At 44.8% G+C, this 16,080-nt stretch overlaps 1 non-coding gene across 1 annotated transcript; it reads right to left on the reverse strand.

Moving 5' to 3' along the window:
- Nucleotides 1-8,167: 8,167 nt before the first annotated feature.
- trnai-uau (transfer RNA isoleucine (anticodon UAU)) lies at nucleotides 8,168-8,263 on the reverse strand. The gene is made up of 2 exons: nucleotides 8,226-8,263; nucleotides 8,168-8,203 (listed from the first exon to the last, which is right to left on the reverse strand). It is a non-coding gene; the product is annotated as a tRNA-Ile (tRNA).
- Between the last annotated feature and the right edge of the window lie 7,817 nt (nucleotides 8,264-16,080).

Raw genomic sequence — 16,080 nt, forward strand, 5'->3', positions numbered from 1 at the left:
TCCACCCTATCTGTACCCTTAATATCTTATAAACTTCGATCAGATCACCACTTAACCTTCGAAACTCTAGAGAATACAACCCCAATTTGTGTAATCTCTCCTCGTAACTTAACCCTTGAAGTCCGGGTATCATTCTAGTAAACCTACGCTGTACTCCCTCCAAGGCCAATATGTCCTTCCGAAGGTGCGGTGGCCAGAACTGATCACAATACTCCAGGTGCGGTTTAACCAGGGTTTTGTATAGCTGCAGCATAACTTCTGCCCCCTTGTACTCTAGTCCTCTAGATATAAAGGCAAACATTCAATTTGCCTTCTTGATTATTTTCTGCACCTGTTCATGACACTTCAATGATCTATGTTCCTGAACCCCGAACTCCCTTTGGACATCCACTGTTTTTAACTTTTAACATTTATAAAGTAGCCTGTTCTATCCTTTTTTGATCCAAAGTGGATAACCTCACATTTGTCTACATTGAATTCCATTTGCCACAATTTTGCCCATTCACCTAATCTATCAATATCGCTTTGTAATTTTATGTTTTCTTCTATACTGCTTACAATGCCACCAATCTTTGTGTCATCGGCAAACTTCGATATGAGACTTTCTATGCCTTCATCTAAGTCGTTAATAAATATTGTGAATAATTGAGGCCACAGGACAGATCCCTGCGGGACTCCACTAGTTATATCCTGCCAATGTGAGTACCTTCCCATTATCCCCACTCTCTGTCTCCTTTCGCTCAGCCAACTTCCTAACCAATCCGTACTTTTCCCTCGATTCCATGGGCTTGCATCTTATCTAACAGTCTCTTATGTGGGACAGTATCAAATGCCTTCTGGAAGTCCATATAAATAACATCCACTGACATTCCCCTGACCACTACTTTCATCACCTCCTGCAGCCGTGTCTCCGTAATAGCTATCATATCATATCATACCTCCAATTTGAATTTGTACCTGTAGTTCATTTAATTTATTCCTTCTACTCCGTGTATTTGTATATCGAACTCTTAGTTGGGCCACACACCCCAGCCTGACCTTTAGCTATGATGCTGGATTAATCGCTTTACACCTTCTAGTTATACTTTATCTGTAGTGCCAAAAGTACATTTTCTTTCTGCTGCTCTACGCTTTTCCCTTTCACTTGTTCTTGAACAACCATTTGTACTGTTTGTTTTGTAAATTTCTCTTGATCCTCCTCTCCCTTGTTGCTTTCAACTTTACTCTATTATGATTCCCCGCTCAAGTTCCCATCTCCCTGCCACTCCAGTTAAAACCCTCGCCAACAGCAGTAGCAATACCCTGCGAGGATATGAGCCCCGGATCTGTTGAAAAGCAAACTATCCGGCTTGTACAGGTCCCACCTTCCCAAGAATCGGTCTCAATTCCTCAGGAATTTAAATTCCTCCCTCCTGCACCAACCCTGCAGCCACGCATTCATCTGGCCCATTCTCCCACTCCGATACACACGAGCACGTGTCACTGGGAGTAATCCTGAGATAATTACCCGTGAGGTCCTGCTTTTTAACTTATTTCCTATTTCCTTATATTGTGCTTGCAAGACCTGGTTCCTCTTTTTACCTATGTCGTAGGTACCGATATGTACCACTTTCTCTTTATACCTGTCCGTGATGTTGATGGAGAGATACGCTCATTAAGCAGGGTCATGATGTTGATGGTGAAACACGCTCTTGAAACAGTCCATGATGCTAATAGTGAGACTCAATCTGAACAGGGCGATGAGGCAGATAGTGAGACTCTCTATAAACACTGCCATGATGTTGATGGTGAGACACTCTTTAAAAAGGGTCGTGATGTTCATGGTGAGGCTCCTTTTAAACAGTGTCATAATGAAGATGGAGAGAATCTCTCTTTAAACATGGTCATGATGCTATTTTAAGTGGGCAATGATGCTAATGGTCAGACTTTTTTAAAAAATAGGGTCATGATGCTGATGGTGAGATTCTCTTTTAACAGTGTCATGATGCTGATGATGAGACAATACCTGTAAACAGGGTAATGATGCCATTACAGACCTCATTACATCCTTGGTCCAAACATGGACAAAAGAGCTGAATTCCAGATGTGAGGTGAGAGTCACTGCCCTTGACATCAAGGCAGCAGTTGACCGAGTGTGGGACCAAGGAGCCCTAGTAAAATTGAGGTCAATGGGAATCAGGGGGAAAACTCTCCAGTGGCTGGAGTCATACCAAGCACAAAGGAAGATGGTAGTGGTTGTTGGAGGCCAATCATCTCAGCCCCAGGACATTGCTGCAGGAGTTCCTCAGGCAGTGTCCTCGGCCCAACCATCTTTAGTTGCTTCATCAATGACTTTCCCTCCATCATAAGGTCAGAAATGGGGATGTTCGCTGATGATTGCACAGTTTTCAGTTCCATTCGCAACCCCTCAAATAATGAAGCAGTCCGAGCCAGCATGCAGCAAGACCTGGACAACATCCAGGCTTCGGCTCATAAGTGGCAAGTAACATTCGCGCCAGATAAGTGCCAGGCAATGACCATCTCCAACAAGAGAGAGTCTAACCACCTCCGCTTGACATTCAACGGCATTACCATCGCCGAATCCCCCACCATCAACATCCTGGGGATCACCATTGACCGGAAACTTAACTGGACCAGCCTTATACATATTATGGCTGCGAGAGCAGGTCAGAGGCTGGGTATTCTGCGGCGAGTGACTCACCTCCTGACACCCCAAAGCCTTTCCACCATCTACAAGGCACAAGTCAGGAGTGTGATGGAATACTTTCCACTTGCTTGGATGAGTGCAGCTCCAACAACACTCAAGAAGCTCGACACCATCCAAGACAAAGCAGCCCGCTTGATTGGCACCCCATCCACCACCCTAAACATTCACTCCCATCACCACCGGCGCACTGTGGCTGCAGTGTGTACCATCCACAGGATGCACTGCAGCAACTCGCCAAGGCTTCTTCGACAGCACCTCCCAAACCCGCGACCTCTACCACCTAGAAGGACAAGAGCAGCAGGCACATGGGAACAACACCACCTGCACGTTCCCCATCAAGTCACATACCATCCCGACTTGGAAATATATCTTCATTCCTTCATCGTCACTGGGTCAAAATCCTGGTACTCCCTTCCGAACAACACTGTGGGAGAACCGTCACCACACGGACTGCAGCGGTTCAAGACGGCGGCTCACCACCACCTTCTCATGGGCAATTAGGGATGGGCAATAAATGCTGGCCTCACCAGCGACGCCCACATCTCATCAATGAATAAAAAAAAAATCCCTTAAAACCTTTGGTTGCCAAAAATCTATCTGTCTCAGATTTAAATTTAGCAATTCAGCTAATATCAATTGCCGTTTGCGGAAGAGAGTTCCAAACTCTTACTACCCTTTTGTGTAGAATGTTTTTCTCATCTCGCTCCTGAAAGGTCTGCCTCTGATTTTTACACTGTGTCCCCGACTCGTAAAATCCCCAGCCAGCTGAAATAGTTTCTCTCTATCCACCCTATCTGTTCCCATTAAAATCTTATAAAGTTCGATCAGACCACCACTCAACCTTCGAAACTCCAGAGAATACAACCCCAATTTGTGTAATCTCTCCTCGTAAATTGATCCTTGAAGTCCGGGTATCATTCTAGTAAACCTACGCTGCACTCCCTCCAAGGCCAATATGTCCTTCTGAAGGTCCGGTGCACAGAACTGCTCACAGCACTCCTGGTGCGGTCTAACCAGGGTTTTGTATAGCTGCAGCATAACTTCTGCCCCCTTGTACTCCAGTCCTCGAGATATAAAGGCCAGAATTCCATTTGCCTTCTTGATTATTTTCTGCACCTGTTCATGACACTTCAATGATCTCTGTCCCTCAACCTCGAAGTCCCTTTGGACAGCCACTGTTTTTAACTTTTTACCATTTAGAAAATACCCTGCCCGCAATATAATGGGAAGAGCGGACTTCAAATATCACCCTCTGAGTCTGTAGAACAAAATCTGCGCACAATATCATGGGAAGAGCGGACTTCAAATATCACCCTCTGAGTCTGAATAACAAATTCTGCCCACAATATAATGGGACGAGGGGACATCAAATATCACACTCTGCACAAACACAAGATTGCAGGGTGTGAGAAAGACAAATCAACGGTCTTCTGATCACTCGCTAAATAACACATTTATCTGGGGAAGAACAGAAATAAAACTAATTTCTTGGCATTATCTATATTTAACATTATAGTTGCGGCTTTAATTTTGAAAACCGCCCTTCGCTGAGCTGTGAGTGCGACAGAAAACTCTGTCGTTCAAGTAAACGATCAGTTAACACAGTTGGTGTCGGGAACACATGAAAAAGAAACAAAATAGAATCATAGAAATGATAGAAATTTACCGCACAAAAGGAGGCCATTCGGCCCATCGTGTCTGTGCCGGCCGAAATAAGGGCTGTCCAGCCTTATCACACTTTCCAGCATTTGGTTTCTCGCCTTATAAGTTAAGGCAGTTCAAGTGGATATCCACGTAATTTTTAAACGTGATGAGGGTTTCTGCCTCTTCCAACCTTCCAGGCAGTGATTCCAGATCCCCACCACCCACTGAAAAACATTCTACTCTCCCCTATAATCCTTCTAACAAGTCATTCTTCAAAATCATCCACCTTCTTCAAAATCATGACGGGTCCAGACAGATCAGATTGAGAGAAGCTGTTCCCATTGGCGGAAGGGTCAAGGACCAGAGGAGATAGGTTCAAGGTGATTGGCAAAAGAACCAATGGTGACATGAGGAAAATCTTTTATACACAGAGAGTGGTTCGGATCTGGAATGCACTGCCCGAGGGAGTGGGGGAGGCAGATTCAATCATGGCCTTCAAAAGGGAACTGGATACGTACTTGAAGGGAAAGCATTTGCAGGGTTACGGGGATAGGGCGGAGGAGTGAGACGAGCTTGATTGCTCTTGAATAGAGCTGGCGCAGACTCGATGGGCCGAATGGCCTCCTTCCGTGCTGTTACCTTTCTGTGATTCTATGAATATAAGTGGATGGAGCTTGCACGACTGAAACTGTGCTGTGTTGTCTCTGAACATCAAACTCACCGAGTCCCTTAACTGCTGTATGTTGGAGAGCTCAGACCACCAATGTGGAGACCATTGTTTTTTCCAGCTGTTATTCACATCTTCTCTTTCAGTAATTTTCCCGGTAGCTGAGAATGAAGTGAGCTGAAATGAGCAGGTCCAACGAGTTGGTTTGGAGCACAGGCCAATGACTGATCGCAGCTTGTTACTCAGCCAGTCAGCTCCGTTAGAGCCGCTCCTGTCAGTGACAATTGAAGAGAAACTGTAAATCTGAAACTAAAATAGATAATTTACAATACTTTATATCATCCCACACTTCTCTGTTTCACAGTTTGTCAAACCCAAAACAGCCTCTGTCTGAGAATTGAATGGTTATCGGGGCCGTCACTTAATATCGGAACTCGTTGATTTTTCGGGGCTGATGCTGGTTTATTTCTTTCAGTGAGTGACCCATTTTACACCAAGTGAAGGTCCAATTCTCAGATCAGAGTCTGGGACACTCTGCTATGTCCAGTCTCCGTTTTGCGAAATTCTAAACCCCTCTGGTCCGGTCATTTCTTGGGAATGAGTCCGAAGCAGTCGGGCCACTCGTTTTTAATATCTGTGTCCTCACTGCTAAATAATAAGATTGCGGGTTTCCTTATCAATAATTGTAAATTATTATACTGACTGTTGAGAATCCAATGGAATTGAGCCCCAGATATTCAGTCTGTGCATCTCCTCATAATTGTTGGTGTTTCTCTACGAGTAATAAAAGCAACCGTCTGGTGAAGTAACTCATTGCACAAATATTCCCCGCAATTAATTCCTCTCTTGTTTAATGCAAGGCGAGTGTAGCTCGAATATTATTTTGACGACTATAATTATTTCCCGAATTTCTTTCCACATTGTGCTCCATTTTTTAGGATGATTTGTGAATGATATTTAACAAATGAGCATTCCCTGCTCAGTGGTGATTTATATTTACCTCCAGCAAAAGCTGATTTCTCATGACATATCACTCCCGCTCCTAACTACAACAACAAGCTTGGTGTGAAATATATGAACGAAAGTGTTTAATAAAATGGAATAGGGAGAATTTAGATATTTACAAAAGTTTGCCCAACATCAGATCGTCCCCAGATTCACAAGAACAGAGTGAAAGAAGAGGTAAAATGTATTGGGCTCTGTGGCGCGACGGACAGCACATTGGACTTTTAGTTCAAGACTGTAACGACATTTGAAAGGTTCTGGGCTTGAGTTCTCTCAGAGTTATATTTCAGATCACGACTCTTTAATAATGATGCTGTGTTCCACTAGAGTTATATTTCAGATCAGGCCTCCATAATAATGATGCTGTGTTCCCCCACAGTTCGATTTCAGATCAGGCCTCCATAATAATGATGCTGTGTTCCCCCAAAGTTATGTTTCAGATCAGGGCTCCATAATAATGATGCTGTGTTCCCCCAGAGTTATATTTCAGATCAGGGCTCCATAATAATGATGCTGTGTTCCCCCAGAGATATATTTCAGATCAGGGCTCCATAACAATGATGCTGTGTTCCCCAGGAGTTATATTTCAGATCAGGGCTCCATAATAATGATGCTGTGTTCCCCAGGAGTTATATATCAGATCAGGGCTCCATAATCATGATGCTGTGTTCCCCCAGAGTCATATTTCAGATCAGGGCTCCATAATAATGATGCTGTGTTCCCCCAGAGTTATATTTCAGATCATGGCCCCATAATAATGATGCTGTGTTCCCCCAGATTTATATTTCAGATCATGGCTCCATAATAATGATGCTGTGTTCCCCAAGAGTTATATTTCAGATCATGGCCCCATAATAATGACGCTGTGTTCCCCCAGATTTATATTTCAGATGAGGGCTCCATAATAATGATGCTGTGGGTGAAACAAAAATCCAAGCTGATGTCCATGAAAGGCAACTGCCGCCCCGACACTTCCTGTTATGCGAGTGGCGCCGGTCCACCCCGACTTTCTCAATCCTGAATTCCCTTTGATCTGGATTGACGAACCGCTCTCAATGATGACGTTTTAGGCCTGCACTGTTCTGGTCTCCATATTACGGAAACGGATATAGAAGCACTGGAGAACGAAAATAAAATATTCACGAGGATCATAACAATTCTAAGAGGTTATACCTATCAGGAAAGACTGTACAGTGTGGGACATTTCACTCTAGAAGAGAGAAGACTAAGAGGTGACCTGGTCGAGGTCTTTACAATTGTGTCGTGGTTTGATAGGTGGGGATAGAGAAGATGTTTCAACTTACGGGGAGCCGAAATTTTCGGGTGATCAGTAGAAAATAGTCACCAATACCTTCAATAAGGAATTCAGGAGAAACATCTTTACTCAGACAGTAGTGAGAATGTGGAACTTACTGCTACATGGAGTAGTTGAGGAGAATATCTTAGAAATATGTAAGGGGACGCTAGATAAGTACACGAGAGAGAAAGGAACAGAAAGATATGCTGATAGTTTTAGATGAGATGGAGTTGGAGGAATATTGTGTGGAGCATAAACACCAGCAGAGACCAGTTGGGGCGAATGGCCCGTTTCTGTAAATTCTATCTCGAATCTGTGTATTGTTTTATCGCAGGGTTACACTGTCGTATTGTGTAGTGTTTTGTTTTAAACACAGGTTCTGGATCTGAGACAATATAGTACACAGGCGAAAGTAAAAGGTACTACTTTATTGTAACACTTATAACATACAAGTACTGTAACAGACAAACAATCAATCACAAGCTCACGTGCGTCTGCCCGTCGGGGACCCCTGAAGTCGACGGCTGGTAATTGAGCCTGTGGTTCTCCAAGGCACCGTATTCACTCGCAGTCCTCGGTGAAGTCCTCAGAGTCTGGAAAGTCCCCGATAGTTACACTGGGGCATAAACAAGTGCATTTGTGGCGGACGGCCACGTCAAACAGCTGGTGGCATGAGGCGTCTTGCGCGTTGTAAACACATTTAGCTGCTGACAACACTTGTGATATGTCATAGAGTTCACCCTTATGTTCCAGTGCCCACATGAGAACACGAAGAAGGAGATGCTTCAGGGAACAGACCAGCTGTCCCTTGAACTCCGGTGGAAATGTTAGAAGCAAAAGGTTAAACTGCTCCAGGTGAGGCTCGAACTCACAACCTCGGCATTTCTTGAGCCTGAATACTGTTATATAAGTACCGCGCGCTAACCGATTGCGCCACTGGAGCCGCGTTGGTTTAGTAGTCTCATCAAACACACTCATTTTCGGCCTGTAAGACTGCATATTCTTTCAGGCAGGTTTCCAAGTGGACACATGCCGCCACCTGCCACTTGGGCATTGGTGTTTTGGAAATCGAATTCTTTCCTGCCACACACGAAGCAAGTGTTCGATTAACGCCCAATGTAGCAGCATTTTCATTCTGCATTCATGACATCGCGTGAATTGCGATAAATTCATATTCAGCTTCGATCTGCACAACATCTTTTCTCCATGTGTGTTGTTTTCACTTCACCTCGGCTTCTATTCGCAAAGGGTGGGAGACGTTTTGGAACGCTCTTCTGCAGATGGAAGTTGATGGTAGCACACTTGTGAATGCTAATTCTGAGATTGAAAGATTTCTGTGAAACAAGGGTATTAAGGGATATGGGGCGAAGCCGGGTACATGGAGTGAGGTCACAGCTCCGCCATGATCTCATTTAATGGTGCAACAAGATCGACGGGCTAAGTATCACTGCTACTTGCTGCCTCCTGATATGCACCACCTTCACCTGCAAGAAAGCGGGATGTGTGGCTGAGTGATGTGCCTGTCATGGTTAAATAGCTGCCAGTGTGTGTGACCTATGAGTTGTGGGTGGGCGGCTTGCAACAGTGATAATGTGGAAGAGTGAGAGGAAGCCTCTGGTTACAAGAGTTGAGACTTTTCAATTGCTTTCTCTACCTGCCTTTCAATGATTTATGTGCTTGCACTCCCAAATCTCTGTGCTCCTCTACAATCCCTCGCATCTAACCATTCAGAAAATTCGCCGATTTACGTGTCCAAAGTTGATGACCTCACACTTGCCCACTTTGAACTCTATTTGCCATAGTTTTGTCCATTCTCTTAATCTGTCTATGCGCCTTTGCAACTTCCTGCTCCCCTTTTCACTTACTGTCCGTTCTCACTTAGTCACATCTGCAAACTTGGATATCCAACCCTGTATTCCTTCATCGCAGTCATTAATAAATATGGTGGAGAGTTGAAGCCCCAGAACAGAACTCTGGGGAACATCACTGTCACATCCCGCCAATCAGAATACCTAAACTTTATCCCCACTCTCTGCCTCCTACATCCCAACTAATGTTCAACCCAAGTCAAATGGCTCGCTCCAATTCCGTGCCCTCTCATTTTGGCAAAAATAATTCTTTCCCATTTTATTAAATTCCCGCGAGTTGAATATTACCAATTTTGCAAAATATTCCCTGCAGAAATTAAACACACTTTACAGGGCATGTGTTGAGTGCATAGCAAGAAACCCGCGATTTAACTAATAAACAGTGAGAATACACATATTAACACTGAGCGCCAGATCTGAATCGAACCCATTACCCCGAGGTTCCGGGACCCCCACCACACTCACACACTCTCACAAATACACTGCGTTCATATTTAATACCAAATGAAAATCAGAAAATAGTAATCACGCCCAGTGGAATTGGAGAATGTTCGTATTTTACAGAACAGGAAGAGACCATTCGGCCCGTCGGGGCCCGCAGTAAATTATGTTCGCTCTCTCTGCTCTGTGTTGCTCTCAGTATAGATTTTCAGTTCACCAATTTGTCTTTTCCTCTCTCTATTTTACGGAATGAGTGTGGAAGAGGTTCGGTTTGGCGGCTAATCATTTCGATCAATTATTTGAACATAATTTATTTTGATTGTAAATTTCTCGGAGACCGAGCGGGAGTTCAGTTGTCAGTTTTCTGAAAGATTTATTTCGATTTCTGAAGCTGAAGGGCCAACTTGGTAAAAGAACAGATAATCAATTAAATGACCAACATCCACAAAGTGAAAGCAAGAGACAGAATGAAGTAAAGGCTTTAATGAACACTGTTCCGGGTTTTGGATCATTTGGTGATCGTGGTCTAATAAAAAAAGCACCTGATTTCGCTCTTTATCGTGATGTCATCACAAGATTGCAGGTTCCAGTCCTGCTCTGGTCGGTTTTCACACTGGTTGATAACGTGTTCGACATGGGTCGGAACTGTTTTACATCCGACCATTTCTAACTGTCCCAGAAAAGACTTGAGGTAAATACATACATTCCTTGTCTTCCTGACTGTGCGATTTCAACATTGTCGATCTGGGTGCACGGGCAGGACATTTTGTACCGGTCACTTAATTCACACTGTTTGGATTCAGAAAGAAGGAAATAAAACGGCTTTTGGAAGCTATCGGTGCATCGAGGTGGCCGAAATCTTGAGGTGATGCTGATCTACTGCGCTCTGAGCTATGATATAACTCGTTCCACGGACATTCCCCATAATTAATTCTCCTTCTGGATTAATTCCAATATGATGATGATGAGGATTATTATCGTTATTTTCATTATTATCGTTACTGTTTATCATTTTCCCCATTTCATTTCACGATGTGTTTAATTTGTGAGGATCTATTTTGCGTTGTTATTTGCCAAATCTGCATTTCTGCCTGTCCCTTTGTCTGCACGTGCTGTATTCTCAACAGCACATTTCAAATACAAGGGACTTAGAATGTCGAATGAAATCTCTTTCTCTAACATTGGGGAGTTGCTGTTTAGTGTTAGAGCTGAGCGCAACAATTGTAAGGATCTGCTGCTCCTCAATTTCTCTGCCCGTCCAGTAAACCGGGTACATCGAGGAGGCGGTTTGTAGATCGAGAGCAGCTTTTGTCACGGGCACTGCTTTTCCGTGAAATCTAGAACTCTCTCCCCGAAAAGGCTGTGGTGACTCCATGAAATGAAAATATCAGGACTGAGATCGAGAGATTTTTGTTGGTTCAGGTTATCAGAGGGTGTGGAGAAAAGACGGGAAAATGGAGCTGAGGTACAGATCAGCGAGGAACTAGTTGAATGATGATGTGGAGATGCCGGTGATGGACTGGGGTGGAAAAATGAAAGGAATCTTACAACACCAGGTTATCGTCCAACAGTTTTATTTGAAAATCACAAGCTGTCGGAGATTATCTCTTTCGTCAGGGGAGTGAGTGAATGAGAGGTTCTCAAATCGCATATCTTATATTAAGCTGGGATTCAAAGGTGTCGTTGGTGTTCAGGCAGGTTAGCCACGGAAAACAGTATGTCCCAGTGTACTGAATACACAAGGGTCAAATTACACAGACAAGAAGAGAATGAGACCCGAAAGGCAGAGAGAGAGAAGAGAGAATGTCCAGTTGTATTAAAAACAGATAACTTTTTTTCCCGCTGGTGGGGTTACGTGTAGCGTGACATGAACCCAAGATCCCGGTTGAGGCCGTCCTCATGGGTGCGGAACTTGGCTATCAATTTCTGCTCGACGATTTTGCGTTGTCGTGTGTCTCCAAGGCCGCCTTGGAGAATGTTTACCCGAAGATCGGTGGCTGAATGTCCTTGACTGCTAAAGTGTTCCCCGACTGGGAGGGAACCCTCCTGTCTGGCGATTGTTGTGCGGTGTCCGTTCATCCGTTGTCGCAGTGTCTGCATGGTCTCGCCAATGTACCATGCTCTGGGGCATCCTTTCCTGAAAAGTATGAGGTAGACAACGTTGGCCGAGTCACAGGAGGATGAACCATGTACCTGGTGGGTGGTGTCCTCTCGTGTGATGGTGGTATCTGTGTCGATGATCTGGCATGTCTTGCAGAGGTTACCGTGGCAGGGTTGTGTGGTGTCGTAGACGCTGTTCTCCAGAAAGCTGGGTAATTTGCTGCGAACGATGGTCTGTTTGAGGTTGGGTGGCTGTTTGAAGGCGAGTAGTGGAGGTGTGGGGATGGCCTTAGCGAGGTGTTCGCCGTCATCGAGGACGTGTTGAAGGCTGTGGAGAACTTGGCGAAGTTTCTCCGCTCCGGTGAAGTGCTGGACGACGAAGGGTACTCTGTCGGTTGCGTCCCGTGTTTTTCTTCTGAGGAGGTCTATGCGATTCTTCGCTGTGGCCCGTCGGAACTGTCGATCGACAAGTCTAGCGTCATATCCCGTTCTTACGAGGGCGTCTTTCAGCGTCTGTAGGTGTCCATCGCGTTCCTCCTCGTCTGAGCAGATCCTGTGTATCCGCAGTGCCTGTCCATCGGGGATGGCCTCTTAGACGGAGTTTGGGTGGAAGCTGGATCGGTGGCACTTCGTGTGGTTGTCCGTGGGCTTGCGGTAGAGTGAGGTGCTGAGATGCCCGTCTTTGATGGAGATTTGTGTGTCCAAGAAAAAAAACGATTCTGAAGAGTCGTCCATGGTGAGTTTGATGGTGGGATCGGTTCCTTATAGTTGAATGATGGTACAGGCTCGACCAGATGAATCGCTTCCATTTGTTTCTACGTACAGATCAGCCAAGATCTAATTGAATGGCTGAACGGACTCGAGGGGCTGAATGGCCTCCTCCTGTGCTGCACCGACAATGATCCTGTGATATCCCGGCCGCTCTGTGCTGCTGCCCTTGGAGTGTTTGATGGGACAGTTTAGAGGCAGTTTTACTTTGGATTTAACCCGTACTGTACATGCCCTGTGAATGTTTGATGGGGCAGTGAAGAGGGAGATTTACTCTGTAATCTAACTCGTGCTGTACCTGCCCTGTGAGTGTTTGACGGGACATTGTTGAGGGAGCTTTACTCTCCATCTAACCCCAGCTTCCCAGTTTTCACCATATCCATCAAACCCAACTAAGTCCTTCTCTCCATGCCTCTCAACCCACTTATCAAGCTTCTCACAATATCCCTCAACCCCCATCTCTCAGTCTGCTGTCGTAGCTCTGTAGCTCTGTTTAGATGTTTGGCTGATAAAAACGTGCGTGTGAAACCCCACGGAAAATCTGTGGGAAGTGCAAATCTACCGAACGGCTTGCCCGGTCGGTTCAGCACTCAGCAAAATTGACCTTGCTGCTTTTAGCTCTGTGACGCAATGGATACGTCATTGTGAGTAAATGAAACGGTTTTCAAGGTTGTGGGTTCAAATCCCACTAGCGTTGTATTTTAGATAACGGCGACATAGTAATGATACTGAAGGGTGGGACCTTGTAATAAAAACCCAAGCTGTTCACCGATGTCCTTCATGGAAGGCAAACAGCCATCCCGACGCTTCCTGTTTTAAGAACATAAGAAACAAGAGCTGGAGTCGGTCATACGGCCCCTGGAGCCTGCTCCGTCATTCAATCAGATAATGGCTGATCTTCTACCTCAACTCCACTTTCCCGCCCGATCCCCATATCCCTTGATTCTCCGAGAGTCCTAAAATCGTTCTATCTCAGCCTTGAATATATTCAATGAATCAGCATCTACAGCCATCTGGGGTAAAGAATTCCAAATTTCACAACCCTCTGCGTGAACAAATTCCTCCTCATCAAAGTCTTGAATAACCGACCACTTGTCCTGCGACTATGCCCCTGGTTCATTTCTATCTAACTAGGAGAAACAATCTCTCAGCACCTAACTTGTCACGCCCCCTCACAATGTTTTACGTTTTAATGAGATCACCTCTCATTTTTCTAAACTTCAGAGAGTTTCGGCCCATTCTACTCAACCTCTCTTTATAGGACAACCCTCTCATCGGAGGAATTAATCTAGTCAACCTTCATTGCACGTTCTCCAAGGCAAGTATATCCTTCCTTAGATAAGGAGAGCAAAACTGTTGGCAGTACTTCAGGAGAGGTCTCACCAAAGCCCTCACAACTGCAATAAGACTTCGTTACTCTTGTCCTCCAACCACCTTGCAATAAAGGCCAACATGCCATTTGCTTTCCTAATTGCTTGCTGTACCCACGTAATAAATGTTATGACCTAGGTCACCCAAGTCTCTCTGAAGACCAACCTTTAATAGATTCTCACCATTGAAACAATATTCTGTTCTTCTATTCTGACTGCCAAAGTGAATAACTTCACATTTCTCCACGTTATACTCTATCTGCCACCTTCTTGCCCACTCAGTAAATCTTTTTATATCCCTTTGCAGATTCTTTGTCTCCTCCTCACAACTTGCTTTGCCGCCGAGCTTTGTATCGTCAGCAAAGGTGGATACAGTACACTCGTTCCCTTTATTTAATTCATTAATATAGATTGTAAATAGCTTAGGCCCAAGCACCGATCCTTGTGGCACCTCACTAATTACAGACTGCCAACCTGAGAATGACTCGTTATCCCTGCTCTCTGCTTTCTCTCCGTTAACCAATCTACTATCCATGCTAATATATTACCCCCAACCCCATGCGCCCTTACTTAATGGAACAACCTTTTTATGTGGGAACTTATCGAATGCCTTTTGAAAATCCATGTAAACTACAGCCACTGGTTCCCCTTGATCTACCCTGCTGGTTACATCCTCAAAAAACTCGAATAAATTAGTCAAACAAGGGGCTCCAGTCCCACTCGACTTTCATGACACTTAATTCCCTCTGATCTGGATTGGCGAATCGCTCTCAAGGAGGAGGCTGATCTCCAGCTCAGGGGATTCATAGAGAAGAAATTAAAACATGGCCAGACCAAAGTGAATTTGCTGGCCTCCCATTCCAATCTCAGCACTCAGACTCCATTCAGTCTCACTGCCCGTCTGGACATTATAATCTCCAGGAAGTAAAGATCATCTCACCGAATTGAAACACCTCTTGATGAAACTCTTTGAACGGGATCCAGTGTCCGCGGAAGCCTCACTTACACGCTGAAATCCCCCAGGATAATGTGACACTTCAGCCAGTTCCTTTGTCTGAACACAGAGACGGAAGGAGTGCGGGCGGGGTCGCAACATGTGAGGAAACCACGTTGGATACAGACAGAGAGGGAGAGAAACGGGATAAATTAGAAAATGATAAGTCGGTGTAATTAAACTGAGTTTTCAGTCCTGAGAATTATCGGCGGAAGGGAAGAGTGATGGAACGAGGAAAAGCAATATAAACTAAACGGTATAATTCTAATAGGGGTGCAGGAACAGGGAGATCTGCGGGTCTATGTACACAAATCATTGAAGATGGTCGGGCAGGTTGAGAAAGCGGTTAAGAATGCATACGGGAACCTGGGCTTTATGAATAGATGCATAGAGTTCAAAAGCAAGGAGGTTATGATGAACCTTTATAAAGCAGTGGTTGAGCCACAACTAGAGTATTGTTTCTAGTTCTGGGCACCGCACATTCGGAAGGATGTGAAGGCCTTAGAGAGGTTGCAGAAGAGATTTACTGCAATGATTCTAGGGATGAGGGACTTCAGTTCCGTGCATAGACTGGAGAAGCTGGGGCTGTTCTCCATTGAGCCAGAAGTTTGAGAGGAGATTTGATCGAGGTATTCAACATCATGAAGGGTCCAGGCAGAGTAGATAGAGAGAAACTGTTCCCATTGGCGGAGGGATCAAGTACCAGAGGACATAGATTTAAGGTCATGGGCAAAAGAACCAAAGGCGACATGAGAAAAAAGTTTTTGACACAGCGATGGTTGTGATCTGTAATGCAGTGTCTGAGGGGGTGGTGGAGGCAGATTCACTTGTGGCTTTCAAAAGGGAATTGGATCAGTACTTGAAGGGGAAAAAATGCAGAGCTTCGAGTATAGAGCGGGGAAATGGGATTAGCTGGATTTCTCTTGCAGAGAGCCGGCACGGACTCGACGGGCCGAATGTACTCTTTCTGTGCTGGAACCATTCTATGACTCTATAATTCTAAGAGTGTTGTAGATAAGAACACACTGGAGAGCGCTGGCTCCGAATCTGCGGTTAATTCACTCCCTGCAGTTTGAAACACTCCGTTTTTCTTATATTGAGAAGAATCTTGTTGCTGGAACTGAAAAACCAATTTGAAATTTCACTTCCTGTCCGGTCTCGAGAATCAGGGGATGAAACTTTTGAAATTGTCGAATGTTTTCCTATTGAAGTGAAGTGA

This window comes from Heptranchias perlo, unplaced genomic scaffold, assembly GCF_035084215.1.
Source record: "Heptranchias perlo isolate sHepPer1 unplaced genomic scaffold, sHepPer1.hap1 HAP1_SCAFFOLD_133, whole genome shotgun sequence".
In the NCBI taxonomy this organism is placed as follows: domain Eukaryota; kingdom Metazoa; phylum Chordata; class Chondrichthyes; order Hexanchiformes; family Hexanchidae; genus Heptranchias; species Heptranchias perlo.